This window comes from Tasmannia lanceolata, unplaced genomic scaffold (assembly GCF_043159265.1).
Source record: "Tasmannia lanceolata isolate RefF3 unplaced genomic scaffold, GAP_Taslan_0.1 ptg000024l, whole genome shotgun sequence".
Lineage (NCBI taxonomy): Eukaryota > Viridiplantae > Streptophyta > Magnoliopsida > Canellales > Winteraceae > Tasmannia > Tasmannia lanceolata.
This window is the reverse complement of record NW_027518701.1, coordinates 8807543-8825986: the sequence shown is the minus strand read 5'-3', so window position 1 is coordinate 8825986 and position 18444 is coordinate 8807543. Positions and strand designations below refer to the sequence as shown.

At 37.6% G+C, this 18444-nt stretch overlaps 1 pseudogene across 1 annotated transcript; it reads right to left on the bottom strand.

The window, feature by feature from the left end:
• Positions 1–2813: 2813 nt before the first annotated feature.
• Positions 2814–17574, bottom strand: LOC143856991 (endoribonuclease Dicer homolog 2-like; annotated as a pseudogene). The gene is made up of 16 exons (XR_013238438.1): positions 17524–17574; positions 15969–16097; positions 15749–15881; positions 15383–15482; positions 14848–15040; positions 14590–14750; positions 13311–13529; positions 12968–13200; positions 12445–12719; positions 11909–12346; positions 11667–11770; positions 8348–8544; positions 7717–7926; positions 5149–5562; positions 3576–3861; positions 2814–3469 (listed from the first exon to the last, which is right to left on the bottom strand). The product of XR_013238438.1 is annotated as an endoribonuclease Dicer homolog 2-like (transcript).
• Between the last annotated feature and the right edge of the window lie 870 nt (positions 17575–18444).

The window sequence follows — 18444 nt, the reverse complement described above, 5'->3', positions numbered from 1 at the left end:
GCTATCACGAAGATCAAATGAATCAAAGGTAAGTGATGAAAATCCGTTAAGGGAAGATCAATACTTGAAGAGTGAAGATCAAATTGTAGACTCAAAATCAAAGTATTGTGTTAGATTGTATAAATCTAATCTAAAAAAATCCTAATTAGAAGCATTCAATAGATCTTAAATGAGACTAAAATAAGTTAAATATATCAAAGGAACCTGGTGGACCAAAGCCCAAGTGCCAAGAAGAGCTTAAACATTGAAAAAGTCAAAATTGGCACTTGCTCGGTTAACCTAAAGCCATCGTCTTATGGATAATTGCTCTTAGGAATTTCCAAATAATTTTTTAATTATTTTTATCAGAAAGTAGACCCTCTTACATTTTCGTAGAGCACAAGAACGTCCAAATCAGATAAGAAACGAGGGAAATACGAATTTTACAAGTTAACTATACAAATCGGACAAAATATGGAAAAACAAATTTTTGCATGAGATAATCTGTTGCATATCAGAGGTGCAATGGCTAGCCGAACGGTCGACCGTGGATCATCCGTAGTAGTCATTGAGAGACTAAAGGCTAGTTTTGGTTCAGTTGCTCTATATAAAGGGGTTCTTCACCCTCAAACCTTCAAGACACACTATTGGAATACACTTGGACATATATTTGAGTGTTTAAACCCTTTGTGTCTCCAATTGTTTATCATTTGAAGGATTACAATAGGATTCCAACGTGTATATCTTTGTGAGAGTTTGTAGTGAGCTATCTTGTTGTATTACCTTGAAAGAAGGCATTATTTTACTTCTTTCATTCTTTGTACTTGGCAAAAGGGTAGCCATTAAAACCCTTGGGGTGTGTTTGGATTGCTAAAATTAGGAATTGGTATCGGTATCAAATTCCAATTCCCCCAGTAAATGGATAACGATTCCAATTCTATTGTTTGTGTAAGCACTATAATTTATCAAATCAATCGTGGTTCCGATTCTAGCGTTTGGGACCGTTTGGAATGAAATTAAATTTTCAATAAATATTTCAATCAATAATATTTGTGTTTTTTAACTAAAATGTAAAATCATATATATTACTAAGACATTTGACACTATATAAATGCCATTGCCAAGACTATTGCCACCGTAAAAATTACAAGAAGCAACTAACATGGGACTTTATTTTAATCCCATTGTCTTTGAGCTCAGTTAACAGAGTTAGAGAGAGAGAGAGAGAGAGAGAGAGAGAGATTAAAACAAAATAGCATTCTTTATGCACAAAATTTCAATGATATGGAATGATGAGAATCTACAACAGAAAAACCCAAAAATCAAAAGAAGGTTGAGGGACATAAAGAGCAGCACCAAATGTGCTTTCTAGTAGCCAATATATAGCCCATAAATCAGAATCCTGAATCAGATTATGGCCTCCATGCCATAAACTGTACCATTCTTGCCGATGCCATAGTGACATGGTTTGGTTTAAGCATTAGTAGCTAATCTCATCGGTAGCATTTTCCAGAATCAACAAAAAACTTTTAAATGAGGGAATTATACACAGCTTTATTAAGAACGAGGTACTGGGTATGTCAAACAGGTTGCTTGCTTGATTTTTAGCTATTATTGCCAAAGAGGCATTTCGTCAAACAGGTACACGTCTCTTTCTTATTTGACGGCATTCTCAAATTGGTTGAGAGAAGGAAAAACAAAAAAAGAAAACATAATATTCATTAATCATATAATAACATCACAGAGAGGCTGGAGAAATTAGTGGTGTCGTCAATCCATTCCTAACCCTAGATCATCTACCAGATATCCAAGGACCATATTTCACCATATTCCAGTCTATGCAATTACCATAGCCTAAGAAATTACCACTAATTTCTTGCCAACCCTAGGAAGTCTCAGCAGGCGCAAATGTGAGGGCTTCAAGTTCAGACCATCAAGGATGCTTTGTCAAACTTAGGTTATTGTGAATCCCTCAAGAACCTGAAAATGGGCATTGAAGGAGAGACGAGGATACAAAGAAGGAGCTCAAACCCAAAAATTTCCATGCGAACTCAAACCTGGAAGACCTCACCACAGATTCTTGTAGGTTTTTACATTAAAAAGAAGGAAGGGAGGAGAGCAGAGGAGAGTTACTCGTGTGAGAGAATTTAGATTTTTATCTTGAGAGAGAGAGAGAGAGAGAGAGTCTCTTTATCCTTGATTCCGGAATCAGAATACCACCTCTTGTCGCGGGTATCAGATGACCCTCCTAACTCCCGCATAAATTCCGCCCGGATTTATCTCCACCCTCTCTAATCTGATCCAAACACCGGAATCCGAGGAATCGGATCAGGATACCGATTCCTGATTCCGTAAAGGAGAGATTGTATCGGCTCAAAAATCTCAGTCGTAAAGGAGGGATTTTATTGGCTTGGATCTGTCGTTCAAGGAGGATCGATTATGACATCGCCCACCGACGTTCATCCTTGCCCATCGTGGAGTTAGTCAATAGTAACTCATGCGCAGTATCAAACCCGGCCCATCTAAATTACCTCATCTAACCGACGCATGCACGTCGGTTAGATGAGGTAATTTAGGTCGATTAGGCAACCAGGTTGGATTACAAAAATATCTTTCCATAATTATATAGATCCAATGAGCAAGGTACAGATTCAATTGTTGTGCCAAAACCCTACCAGTTAATGGATCCTTTGAATGCATCGAACCGTGTGGGTCATTGACCTTGCACATAGCTTTCTCCTAGTTTATCTTTCACAAATAAAAAAGCTTTCTACTCGTTAGAAAAGTATAAATTGAAGAGGGGAGTGCTATTTTGAGAAACAAGAGTGCTCCTATTGAAAAACAAAAGAGAGCCAAGATATTATTTCCCTACCTATTCAAATGATACAGGCACAACCATGTTTTGATAATAGGCCCTCACTCACTTGTCCACAAAAATGCTTTCGAACTCACTAGCAAGCATTCAAGATGGAAACATACTTTTATTAAATATTGAAATTTACAGCCTCTGGAGTCCCGCTTACAGATATGCTTCACTTTCTTCTTCTTTGAGAATTTTCAAACATCAGGCAGAACTTTGGAGCAATACAACATGATAAAACTGAGTCGACAATGCTTTTGGAGACTCCCATCAACTGCTAACTCAGATTCCCGGAATGCATGTCTTCAAGGTCTCTAATACAGCTTTTGCAGCTAACTTCTTTGCAGTCTTCTTATTTTCACCGGTGCATGTTTCCCTGTAAATGACTCCATGAGCTTCAACTTCTGCTGTGATGCCAGCAATGCCATTGTTGGATGTCTTGATGAATTTCTTCACATATCCTTTACTCCCGCACAGTAATTCAAGCTCTCTCACTGGTTGGTATTTCATTGTCTCTGGTGTAATCAAGGGCTCTAGAAGAGGCCTTATGCTCTCCCAAACAGCCTCCTTGTTAAATCCAGAATCAATTAGAATCGCCCCCGCAATGGATTCAATTACATCTCCGAGTACCTGTTTAAAATAGGAAATCCTTAAAAGTAATTGAAACTGAGAATTGTTCACGTGACTTGGAAAACCACATAAAAAAATTTGAAAGTGATTGAAAATGATGACTTGCCTTAGGTACAGCTGACCCAGATTCCCAACCAAACGATGAGCCTCCAAATGATTGCTCGAAATTTTGGACAAAGGTAGTAATCTGACCATGAAGCACAGATGATGCATGGAGAATGTATTTGTTGAATCCAGTCTTTACTGCTGCATGTGCATAGTAATCATTGTTTACAGAAGCAGACCTAAGGTCAGTCAGAACTCAGAAGTCCAGGGGGCAGTCCAGGATATCTACTGTAAAAGTGTATGGTGATAAGATAGTCCAAAACGGAGTCCCCAAGGAACTCTAGGCGCTGCATCATAACAAAAGATATCACATCAAACAACATTTTAAGCATGAACAATTCAAAGCACAACGATAGGAAAAAACTACTATATGGGACTATTTCTTCCATTAAGTTGTAAATATATTGCACTTTGAGATTTCTGCAGTATTTTTAGTATTGTTTAACTGTGATCGTATATGATTGCATATCGATGTATTTCTCAAGTCAATGTATGTTCACTTTGTATATTGTGTGGCATTTAAAGAATCTAGTCACTTAGTGAAATGTACACATTTCAAAATCAGAATACAATTAGGACAATTCCCAGCTACGTTCTCTTAGGGTGCACTTTAAATCTGGCTAAAAATATAAATGCTAGCTTAGATATTGACAAAAGGGAGAAGAAGGATTCCAATAAATCAATTCATAAATAAGACTATGGATGATGATAAAATAGGAGGGACACAGAAGTAGCACTCCCTCCAGGGATTAGCCACTGTATTTTCACCATGAATGCAAGCAACCGGGACATATGGCCAAATATCACCGATCATCCCAAGGTTTCATCCAGGTTATGCGTCCCCTTAGCATAACTCTTTAAGAATAGGGTAGGTTCACCACCGAGTAGATGACCAAAGCAAGACATTCCTTTTTTATACCTCATTTGCAAGATGCTCCAAGACTCTTTCAGGCACAAAGAATCTAGATGCTCCATGACATATGATTATCATAAGTTATTATACAATGGGACATTTACACAACTATGGAAGACCATTTTCATAAAATAAATGTGATCATTGATGAATTTGGACAAATTATTAAACTCATACATTGGATACGGCACAAGTAAATAGATACATATAACAAACCATAAGGTAGATGGTGAGAACCAAACGTATAATTAATTGCTCTGAAAAAATAACCAACCATATAACTAATTAGGCCCACTTCAAAAATGGACATTTGCAGCGGCAACGAGTACAAGATGCTCATTTCAGAAAAAGAGGAGGGAGATGTTACGACTATTATTTTCATTTTATGATAAATACAAATTATTCTTGACAAAATAAAATGGCAAGAATAAACAGCCCACAACAATTCTAATAAATTGGGACACAACAAAGTGCACCCCTACTCGCATCATATAAATAGTGGATAATTGGGGCTTCAAAATGAGAGCGAGCAACACTTCTTGACATAAGAAAGCACCCTTACAAGGGATAAGTAACTTGTCAGCCACAAGCATCAAATTAACAATATTATTAGTATATAACCAGTGAAAACATCACAATGATCAAAGTTCAGAAAAAATACCTGATAGCATCTTGGGATATCGGGAACTTGATATGACCCATGCGTTAATGCTTCAACCAACAAAGAAGGATCACGAAATGAGTAGTTCAATACCGATTCAAGATGTATGATATGTATATAAATCTCAGGTTTTGCTAAAAATGGTGTCCCATCTTGTAATTCCTTGACAAAATCAACCTTCATACCAAGCCAGTCTATGAAAACTAAAGCTGCCAATTCACCTCCTTCGCTAAGGTATGCTCCAATGAGTGCCTCCACAACATCTGCAACTGTTTTTTTCTTTATATGCCTTGTCCCCCTATTATAGATATTTTTTGAAGTAGAAAAGAATTTGACATCCTCTACAAAACATCCAGAAGATTCACCAGGAATAACCCAATATTTAGGATCAAAACACTCATTACGAATATAACCCTGCAAATGAGAATGAAGGCAAATGAGTTATATGTAATAGCCAGCACAATCCTACATGCCAACATAGCATGATAAATTTTTTTTTTTTTTAATGATTCCAACATAGCATGATAGTATTCAATAATTATATGAATTTGATGAATTACATAAGAAATCTCTTCCAAAAAATATAACAGCAAAAGGCAATATCAAGGATCCCAAAGACATGGAAAATATCACTTATCAAGCACAATTAACTGATATATTGACTATGTGGTAGACCGATTAAAACCAAAGATGAAAGCATGAAGCTGCACAACAAAGTTCTACGAGCATTATTGTTGAGAGTAGATGAAACCATGTACTCTACGACAGATTACATGGAAGTAGGTGATGGCAAGGACACTATTTAGTTAGCTGTATTGGTTCGAGATATAGGGCTGAAGGAGAGAGAAGACTTGTTGCACCGTGAAAGTCGAACTGTCTTACATTTGGAGAAGAATCAAGTATTTAATGCCAGGACGAAACATATACATGTGAGACATCACAAGATAAGAGAGTGGGTGGCAGATGGAAGCATCGACTTGAAAACGATATATACAGATGACAATGCAACTGATATATTCACAAAATCGGTTACAGGGACCAAGATCAAGCATTGCTTGGACTAGACCAATAACAACAGTTGTTGATGATTGACGAAGCAACCCATGGAGTGGGGTGGGCACCTCATGTGCACGATATGTGGAGCTGTGCTCTAGAGAGTACACATTGGAGTTAACCTTCAGGTGTTTATAGAATACAAGCCAAGGTGGAGATTGTTGTGCATTTCTCATATTCTGGCTGTGATACAGCAAACTGTGGAGTTGACGTTTAATTTGTTTACTAGGAAAGTTGAAGGTAAGTAGGGTGGTTTAGTAGGAAAGTTCAAGTAGATGTATGTTAAAAAAAGTAACATCGAGACACAAATTACTTAGGAGTGAAAATTACCATCGATAACCATTTTGAGTATAAGAATATCCTAAGAAAATATATTTTATAACTATAGGATGAACTTTATCCAAACCAACACTGAGACATTGTACAAAGTGTACACCTCAAAACGCAAGGCAAAGAAAAGGGGAAATATCAGGAAACATAATCGAGTACGGAGATTTACCAGCAAGAATAAATGATGGAATTCAGCTGATAAAATAGCCAGTCGTGAGAATCAAAAACATGGTTTGGGCGTATTGTAAAGACTAAAGAGTAAGACTTGAGGCAAATAGAAGCGTATGTTTTGATAATTATTAAAAAATAGATGATTATAAAAAAAAAAGGATAAAGTAGGGAAAAAACAATTAACAAAGAGTAAGACTTGAGGCAAATAGGAGCATATGTTTTGATAATTATTAAAAAAGAGATAATCATGAGAAAAAAGAAGAAGATAAAAGTCGAAAAAAAAAAAAAACAATTTACAAAGAGTAAAGTATGACGTGAATCCATTTCTTTAAAGTATGAATCTCAAAGAGACTAACTATTAAGTAAAAAACTAGGCTTGGCAAAAGGTGATAACGAATCATAATATTTGATTATTAGTTTAAGGTTAGAAACTACCAAGTAGAAAAATGCTAACAAATCAAACAAGTTTAAAACCCAATTTGCGAGTGCAGAACTCAAGAGACAAGTCAAGGACTCAAACATGTCATATGAAGATTGTAAGTCTCAATGTCAGACATATCTTGGTCAACAACGTGACCTAGGCTTCTTATTTTGATCCTAACACGAAAATCACACACTTCTGTTCAGCCTCAAGGTGAACCACATACATACTCAGTGTGCTTCAACCATTTGTCTTTATTAACTTCAACCCTATAAACCTGTTACTTCAAACTCCAAGAGCAAATTTGACCTCTTCACTTAAATGGCTTTCGAAAGGTAAAACAACTAATTTGTGCACAATCTTTCAACCATGTCAAGCATCTATTACAGAGCTTTCCAACAAGAGAAACTGCCTAATTCAAGAGGTTCTCCTTGGTATCATTTATTGGACTACCAGATTTCTCTTCATGCATGATCCTATCAATTATATATCGAATACTGCACTTCCCTAGCCACATTTTCCTATCTATCCATAACGATGCCACACGTCACCAACACAGCACAATAAATTGTAATTATAGGTTAATATAATACCGGCAGTTGGCGCTTACACCCAAGACTGTAAAGTGCAGTATTAGATATCATTCTATCCTTCTTCGAACTAAGAAGACCTTCATGATGATACTTATTATCTCTGAATAGCTGTTGACAAGCCGCATATTTGAGAAAAGAGTCTCCAAGTGTCTCCAATGACTCCAACGAAAATTCCTCCTGGCATTTCTTTGTGGTAATTGCTTCCAAAACCTATTACGAAAAAATAGAAGTCAGCAAACCTGAAAGAACAATTTCCCCGTCTTCATTGGAATCTTTAATAGGATAAGTGTAAACAAAATTATTTGCATATTTAGTACAAATCCATTCATGTTATAACATGAATTACTTATGGCAACTCAAATGTTGAGAAGATTCAAAAAAGTCAACAGAAGACTGTATTTCAATACTAGAGAATGAAGGAAAAAAGATTGCAGCAAGGCTCCCACTAGGGAGATTCGATAGGACCTATTAAAAAAATGTAAAATTTAAACCTTGTAGTCCTTACTGAAGTACAGCAAACCAAACAAAAAAAAATGGAATCTGCGAGATGACTGCTTCAAATTAACCTTGACAATGTTACAATATCACCAACATCATTTCAGAAGCTTCTGTAGATAAAATAGTGACATACCTTGATGGCTGGAACAACAACATTTTGCGTGCAGTGATTCATTGGCATTTGTTTCAAACTGACAGTGAGAAGCATAGACTCGATGCGATGCATGATAGATGGAACAAATGAGAAAGAGTACAATGTACTAATGGTGATGGGACACATAAGCACCACACAAAGCTCAGGTGGCAATTCAACATCAGCATTGCTCAATGCTGCAACATGGAAGGGAAAATAGAATTATAAATTGTAAAGAAGACGATAAATATTAAAATGCGAGTGTATTTCAGAAAAAATAGATAGATGAAAATTAGGACAACACTGCATGAAAATGCAATATTTATTAAATTGACATTCAAAATGATAACTAAATACTATTTTAACATATTAGTATTACAAGGCATATACATAAGAAATCACGGAAATGCATCAAAATAAACATGACAGGAAGAAGTTGTACGGATAATCAGTTTTAAGAGGCGGAGATAGTGTTAAGAAAAATTTGCTGCATGCATACAAATTCTTTGGTTTAGGTAAAGACATGCCCCCATATTCTATGGCATGATACACTTTCTTTCGTTCAGGAGAAGACACCCCCACCCCCACCCCAATATCCAACCAACACATATGCACGCAAACACTGACACACCAATGCTAACCACAGCCACACTATGCACAGACACACCCATGTGTGTAAATGTTTATTTACTCATCCACATGCATGCAAGTGGAGAGATGGAAGACTAAAAGACAAGACAACTAATAAGTGTACCTCTAATACCAACTGATGTAGGATTGATTGCAGAAAGCACTAGGTATGAAGAAGCACCAGAAGTACTAAATAGAATAGGTATTAGTTTTGTAATGGTTGGAGCAGCAAACTCGGATTCGGCAAGAATCTCATTTTTTGGTAGTACGAACGGGGAATTGGCCCAAAAATGGGATAGGGGTCAAGACGCAGCCGGGCGCCGGCGGCTGACTCAAGTGCCCCCCGAACCGCGCAAAATGGTAGCCTATTACACGGTGTCTAATGGATGGGTATTTTGGGGAGGGAAAATGGGAAAAAACAAAACAGCTTAGGGTAGATAGGACTTTTTTCCAGAAGTACTAAATAGAATAGGTATTAGTTTTGTAATGGTTGGAGCAGCAAACTCGGATTCGGCAAGAATCTCATTTTTTGGTAGTATGAAGGGGGAATTGGCCCAAAAATGGGATAGGGGTCAAGACGCAGCCGGGCGCCGGCGGCTGACTCAAGTGCCCCCCGAACCACGCGAAATGGTAGCCTATTACACGGTGTCTAATGGATGGATATTTTGGGTAGGGAAAATGGGAAAAAACAAAACAGCTTAGGGTAAATACGACTTTTTCCCAGATAACCGAACAGGTTTGTAATTTCTGAGCAGTCAGAATAGGATGGGTTTCAAGAACAGGTTGAGGAGAGATCTGGGAGTTACAAGTGTAGGGTAAAGTCTAGGACTTATGACAGGTCTAAAAGGAAACAAGGTTCATGGTTCTTGTTCATGGATAAGGTCAGATTGTTGGGAAATTTAACTGTAGATTTGCAGGGAGGGTCTAATGAATAGTGCAAAGAGTGGATTGCTGGGTTGACAATTTGGCGGAAGGGGGGAGGAGGGGTGGGGTTGAGATGGACTGATATTAAGGGAGAATAGCTAAGGTTTCTTTAGAACTGCTTCAGGTTATTTCAGGGCAGAGGGTGACAGATAATGGGTGCAGTAAATATGTGAGTCACAAGTGATTAGATGATGGAGTAAATCTGCGACAGTCACAAATGGTTGGCTGATGGAGTAAATCTGCGACAGTCTCGAAAGGTTAGCTGACAGATTTCAAAGAGGATAAAGGTCTGGTCTAAGGGATTGGTAATAGAGCTAATTTGACCTCACAACAAAAGAAAATACTCTCCCTTAATGGCTAGGAAATCTCTCATATGGGCCCTCCTCGATTCTCATGCCCAATCATCTTGAAGTTGTGGAGGTGGGTGCGTACTCTGTTTCCTCTCTGCTTTTTTTTTAATGGACGAAATTTCATTGAAAGAACAGGACTGAGATGGTCGAATATACATGAGATATATAAAGTAACAAGAAAAATAAAAAACAGTGAAAAAACCAAAAGGAGTCAAGACAGTACCCCCTCCCTAGCTAGCCTATCCGCCACCACATTACCTAATCTCCTTATATGACGGAAGGAGATAATGGAACTGCCCAAAATATCTTTAATCTCCTCAAACAGATCCGCAAACCTCTAGGGAAACACATGTGATCCTCTTAGCCAACGGATTACGTTGAGGGAGTCCCCTTCCACCACCACTGTATCTAAATCTTCTCCCTCTAGAAATTTTATACCTTGGTGACTCACTCACACCTCCGCCTCACTCGAGTCACAAATGGGTCCAAAGATAGCCCACTTCACCGATCCCCCATCACCTCTAAGGACTCCTCCTATGTCAATCAGACCCGGATTTCCAAAGCTGAATTCATCAAGGGCTGCCTTTGATCCTCTGTGTCCTCTCTGCTTTACCCTCAAGGGCTGCCTTTGATTCCTAGCATAGAGACAAACATTTACACGTCTACTGAAGTAACTCGGAAATGGCTCAGTCCAGATCATCTCATTGTGACATTATTTAATTGGACAAGGTTTATTGTTGTTAAGGAAATTTTTGTTACTACAATATATCTGGAGGAAAAATTGCAGATGTACTTACCAAAGCAGCAGCTTGGTGTAGGAAGAGATGTGGGGCTTCATCTGAGAAAATTGTGTATCATTTTAATCCACACAAAACTTAAGCAAATGCATCCTTTTCTCAATGATGCCCAAGAAAATGATAGAAGGATACATTACGCACCATCCACTTTCCATTTCTCCCCAGCTCATGTCCCTTCTCTCTTCGTTCTTCCTCTTCTCATTTACAAACAGTAACCTAGTAGGTTGAATTACAACTCCTATCACCATGTGACACCACTCAATAACATGTGAATCAGACAAGCTTAAGAGAAAAGGAGCTCAATAGGTAAAATATATATTCTGTACCACTTTAGACTGCCACCAAAAGATAATCATGGAAGGGTCAAGACTCAAGACAGTATCATACAAATTTAGTTAATATGAGAAAGTGGATGTGGAAGTTTGAAACAACATCTAAAGAAGGAATTGAGATTTTATTTCATACCGAACTAAACACATACAAGTTTAGTATGCAAGAAAGTTTAAACGAAAAACATAGTTGTAAATAGATGGATCAAACTCCTAAAAATCAAAATAAACTTATATGGACAGAAAGAAAGAGAATTTGAATCCACAAAATAAGAAGAAGCAAGCACACCTTTCTCCTTTTGACCAGAGAGCCTCCGAAGACAATTATGCAGCGTAAAAAGTTGTCTCCCACTAAGTAACGATTCTCTACTGTAACACAAAGTAATACCGTACCTGTTGATAAATTAGGACATGTGAAAGATAAAACTGATAAGTACACAAATTAAACCAAATTAAAATTCAATAAAAATGCAATAAACAAAAATTTGATTGAATTTCAATTGCAAAGGAGTTAGAAGAACTCAACGGCACTGGAAATACTCCTTGTAAGTAAGTACCTCTCCCCTCTTCGACTTCATGATGGAGTTTCCATTGAGGTCATCTAAGATACCAGTAATGCAATATACACGCCCATTATGTGGAGTAAATACCAAGGAATTCCTAAGCATACAACTACATAAAGAACCATCTCTCGTTTGCATCAAATGAACATTTTCCTTGGGACAGGAACAACACCGAATGCCATAGCCACCAGCCTTAAAACTAGAGCCACCTACGTTGGAACAAAATAAGGCAGAACTAACACAAACCCAATCAATTTTGGAAGAAATAGAGGGGAGAAGTAAATAGGAAATCCTTGCAAGTGATTCCTCCTGAAAGATGGTCATCTAAAGCATCCTTTAATTTACTCAAGTTATGGTCCATAAGCAATCTGAGTATAGTAACCTGAAACCTTCTTGCCATAAGGACCTGGAAACAGTCAATACAACAGTCAACCACATTACAGATAGATATAGTTTCACCATTTACTGAACCACACAGCAACACAATTAAAACTGATGACTTGCCTGGTCAGCACTAAGATAAATAGGAGCAATATATTCCATGCCCAGAGTCACAGAGCCCCTATGAACCTCCATCTGAAACGTTGTACTTACAAACTCAATTCCGAGATCGCTCTTGACGAGAAGAGTAATGTCTCTGAAGGGAACATCATAGTAGAAGTCCTGCTTTAAGCGCAATGAGTAGCAATGGTACAATTCCTTTTCAGAAAAGGATAGGCAACGACCAACTAGTTTTCCTGGGAAATAATCAAAATATTGGTCCTCATATGAATTAATCCCTGGGTAGAAAACAGTAAGGATAAAAGATTAGTATGAGACACATCAAGCCACTGGAAGAGAAAAAAAATATCAGAAACACAAGAAATTAAAGTGTTAAAAAATTAAGTGAAACGCAACAAATGTTCCCGATTTGAAGCTTGAGTAATAAACATGTACACGGAAAATGCAAGTTTGATAGTAGAAAGAACTGAACAATAGGTGGAGTAACCTCAAACTATGCCAAGACCATTGAGAAAACAGAATTTACCACTTTCTTGGGTATCATTTTCTTCTTCTTCAACGTAAGACTCTGGTAACAGATAATCAGTTAGAGCACCAATCTCATGAAGCTTTTTGCATGCTTTCAGACACACAATTTGCTTCAGCATATTGTGTTGCCATTGTATGCAAACAGATTGTATTGGGCAGCTTTTTGGAAGATGTAAGGTGCAAAATCCAGACTCGTTGTCAATATCAAACCTAGGCGATGGACGAAAATACCTACCAATGGGAAAAAATGAAAGTGAGTTGTCATGCAGAAGCTAAATAAACAAAACAACCAAGGTCCAAGAGCTTTCTAATAACAACTGCAAGAAATACGTAGAACTAACCCGTCAGAAGGAAGCTTTGAGCAATAGAAGTATATCAAAGCTACACTTGAACTCAGCGTGACAGTAGCTCCAGTAGTTTCAACACAGAAAAAATCCTCATAATACATTCCAGTCTCAAGCGGTGTACATGGATGCAAAGCCTGTCGAATGGACTCCTCTCGCATAATATCTCCACTAGCAAGATAATTTGTTATCCTTGAGAGTGTAGATGAATCCCCACTAGAAAAAGAAAAAAGAACAAGATAGGTATTAGATTTAGCAGAAGATAATATCATGAATAACACATCACATGAGCTAACTGAACAGTAAAAAGACATAACTACCCCACCCCAAAAAAGAAAGAAAACAGAATCCAAACTCAACTGAGAAAGTGCATCTCTTAACTGGAACAGGTTTACTAAAAAACCCATTTTTCCCAAATAGTTTGGGACAAAGGCTTTGTTGAGTTGTTGAGTTGAGTTAGAAACACATCAAGGGACATGCTAGTCAACTCTGCATCTCAACATGAATGCATTGCACACTCATTCGTTTAATTCATAATCTTCTGAATCAACTTGATGATTAATGGATTTGATTCGGTTGAGTCATAGTAAACCTCCTAGAAATTAGATACATAATCTCCTTCGGAAAATTTTTTTTTTATTATAAATGTAAATATCTAACAGCTATATATCAAGAAGAGAAAAAAAAGAAAGAATAAACAACAATGTATGAAAAAATACATGAGAAACGAAAATGCAAAGAAAAAGGAGAATAGGATTTTCCTAGATTCTTGTGTGATCACATATTGTCAGACAAGCTTGTCTGAGAAAACACTATAACAGGATAAATCCATGACAAGTGTAGGATCAATCCATCGAGTATACTATAATATTACAAAAATAAAAAATAAAAATCAGGTAAATTGCCTCTTCCAAGCCTCAAATCCACATCCCTCCATTGAAAATAAAAACAATATTTGATCTTCTCCCCTTCACCCTTGTTAGCATCTTTTTATTGTTAATTACTACTTAAAAAGAGAAAGCGAGTAGACAACTATATTGATGGCCCCATTAAAAAACAAGTCACAACTGGTGAGTAGGATGAACAAATTACAAATAAAAAAACTACAATACTGGGATTGAGCCTCTAGCTCAATGGTCAAGGCTTTGTTCTTCAACCTGGAGATCGGAGGTTCAATCCCAGCTTATCTACCAAAAAAAAAAAAAAAAACTACAATACTACAATAAGGAACTCATAAATTCTGACAGAATGAAAAATACAATGAACAGTATGTCACCTCCTGACAAGTAATAAGTAGTCCGATCCTTGCATCCTTGCACGACCACGTGACTGTATAAAACTGCAAACCGTGGCTGAAGGATCAAATCTAATGACCAAGTTGCAACTTTGTACATCCAAACCCTCCTCAAGAATCTGTGTAGCAACAATAATATTCACCTGCACAAAAATAATTCAGATGCTTTCAAATCTTTTTCCACTAACGTGCACTACAATACCAACAAAATAAAAATAAAACAAACAAAAGAAAACCCACTGTTCCTTCACGGAATGCATCAACTATTCTCATGTGTTCCTTTCTAGTTTGGGATTGCAACCCTGAATGATTCCCTGCCATGTAAGCTGTCTTCCAGCAGGAAAGTTGAGCCACTTGGCTCAACAGAGACTGAAGAACAATGGCTGTAATGACCCTTTCCACAAATATTATACATCTCAAGTCTTTCTCTCTCCTGGATAGAAAACCATGAACAAGAATCTTAGCATAATGGAGGAATCCATTGGCATCGTGATAAAAGAAAGATATTTCTCAAAATAGTGATGCATGCCCACTGCAAATGATAAATAGACTTGGTTCTGAAAAACAAAGCAGCCTATATTGCCCTAGCACTGACAGGAGAGAATTTAATTTACAGAAAAGCATATGAAACCCAGATTTGGTCAATCACTGAAATAGAATATGTTATAAACACTATTCCCATTAGAGGCACTATCCAAGGTGGATATATAAATGGATATGTTAGAAATGAGGATAAGGTAAGAGAGGAAGAAGAAGAGTAAGTCAACTTTTACACCTGTATTCGATAAGTGATTGGATGAGGCAGTCAACTTTTGCAGTCAGAAATCCAGAAGCTAAATCCATTCCGAGGTCTTCACCAATACACCATTTTGGATCTAAGTGTAAGATAAAAACAGAAGTAAATATCAGCCACGGGATTTTACAACACGCCTAGAAATCAGGTTAATACAACCAAACAAGCCGGCAAAGCTGCTTTAAACATAAGTAGAATAATATACAAGAAACCACTGCAAAACAGACAAGCTATTTAAAACAACAAATAGAAATAGATAAATCAAACAGCTAGAGACAGATGAATCTGGGAATAGAGAGAGAGAGAGAGAGAGAGAGAGAGAGAGAGAGTACTCAAAGTAAATGATACCTGATGGTACATACTGGGAGAATGCATGAAATATGTCTCGGCTAAAATTTCTCACTATACTATCACCAAGCAAATCCCTCCTTTCTCCCCAGAAGAAAATATCAGTTTCACTGGACGATAAAGACTTTGCTGCCTGTTCAAAAAACATCATAAATTTGAAACTGCCCAGCTGCTCTTTCAACAATCCACAATTACCTAAATATTCAGAATGAACCCATACCGTTAAAGTAAACCAAACACCCAGTTCTGTTAAACAGAACAGAAAAGTCAAGAATAGCTTTGCAATTTTCTTCTTTGCACTCCCCTCCGCATTATCATTGAGTTGCAATTGTCGCAGAGCCTGTATATGCTAAACAAATAAGCCTATAAAGTATTAGAATATTGAACAAAGAAAAAAAAAGTCAACTGTCAGAATCAAAGATGGAGGACAAAAAAATACAGCTGAAACCTAGGCATTTTAGCCATGACAAATGCAAAACTAAGTACGTCTCATTTCTGGTGGGTCAAAATCGAGTAGCTCGACTGAAACATCTCGGATTGACCAAAAATTTAATCCTTGGAAATGAATAAAATCAGATCACTTCTTTCCAACAAATTAGTGAGGACACAATACCCCTACTTCTAATTTGAATAGGTGTACTTGAACTCTTCAGGAATAACTAATGTTCCATAGTAACACATAAAAGAAAAAGATAAAACAGCCTTCATGGAGGTTACTTCATCAAAGAAAATAGTACCATTTTTTTTTTAAATACCAAGTTGCTTAAAGATAATATATAGTGAAGATAGTAGTTTGGCTTTCATCTTCACAGAGCCAAGGGCGTACACTTCACAATCACAATTAGACACATCCACTAAAATAATATTAATACAAGACAATTGTCATGAACAAGATGAAAAAAAAATGTTCAATATCTAGCTCTGGCGATCCTAAAATGGAAAGAAACCATTACTAAGTCGTTCTAAAGATGAAAAGAAAGTCATGCAAATTTAACCAGGTAGAACTCACCCCTAAATGCTAGCCGTTAGAGGGAGGATGCCCATTCCCTTATAACCCATCCCCAGCCATCTCACTTTACCAATGTGGGACTATTTTACTTTTGTGTGGGAAAACAAATTCCTCTAATGACTATGAGGAATATGTAGGGAATTTAACCATGTAAACTCACTCCTAAAAGCTAGCCATTAGAGGGAGGATGCCCATTCCCTTATAACCCATCCCATCCATCTCACTTTACCGATGTGGGACTATTTTACTTTTGTGTGGAACCCCAACAATCTCCCCCTCCATGCGGAAGCAACGTGGACAATATCGCCCCTCCACGTGGCAGCGACGTGGGAACCACGAGATCCTACACCAGGGTTTCCGAGATCTTCCCAGAGGGACATTTCCGCCCTCGGAGGCAAACCGGGGTTACCACACCTTGAGCTCTGATACCATTTGTAGGGAATTTAACGAGGTAGAACTCACCCCTAAAAGCTAGGCATTAGAGGGAGGGTGCACATTCCCTTATAACCCGTCCCCATTCATTTCTCTTATCCGATGTGGGACTATTTGCTTTAGCGTGGAACCCCAACAGAATTTATGCGCATTCGTGATAAAGGCAACTAGTCTACGGCCACATTCGCTCAATCAGGTAGCAAGTCCTATTTTCTTTCTGGTTCTACCTCTGGGTCATGGCTCATTGATTCAGGGGCATCTCACGACAAGACTGGTAATTCTCATATTCTTTCATCGTTCCAGTCAGATATCTCTAGGATCCCTCCTCAATTACCTTAGCAGATGGAACCAAATCCCCTGTCTCTGGGGTAGGTATGGTGTCCATATCTAATGACATTAATTTATCTTCGGTTCTATATGTTCCTTCATATCCAGTAAATTTGTTATTAGTGCGTCAATTAACCAAATCTCTAAATTGTTTTGTTTCCTTCTCTCCATCTTATTGTCTTTTTCAGGATCTGAAGACTGGGACAAGGATTGGTTTGGGCCGTGAGCTTGGTGGCTTGCATTACCTTGATTCGACCCACACTGGTGTTGCTATTCGAACATTTGTTGATGCCTATCAGTGGCATTGTCGGTTGGTCACCCTCTTGCAGAGAAGCTTCGCAAATTCCCTTTTCTAACTAGTTCTGTTGAGTAGTTGCCATGTGAGTCTTGTGAGTTGGGAAAACACCATCGGGTGTACTTCCCTTGGCTTGGTAGTCGTAGATCGTCGCGCCCATTTGAGCTTGTTCATTCAGATAATTGGGGTCTCTCACGCACTATTTCTTTTTATGGGTTTCGCTATTTTGTTTTCTTTGTTGATGACTATTCTCATGCTACATGGTTATTCTTATTGAAAGATATGTCTGAAGTACTCAATGCATTTAAATCATTTTACTTTGAATTTGGGAATCAATTTAAGTACTCCATTTCTTTTTTTTGAAATGGCTAGTACTCCATTTCTTGTTTGCATACAAATCAATAATTTTCTAATTGTAAAGGCTTTACTCAATTTCTTGATTCACGAGGCATCATACATCAATCTTTATATGCAGACACTTTGCAACAGAATGGTGTTGCTTAGAAGAAGTTACGGTACTTATTGGATATGACTTGTACACATGTTTCAGAGGCGAGTTCTCAAGATTTATTAGGGAGATGCAGCACCAATGGCTTGCTTTCTAGCGAACCATCTTCCCTCTTATGTCTTGTC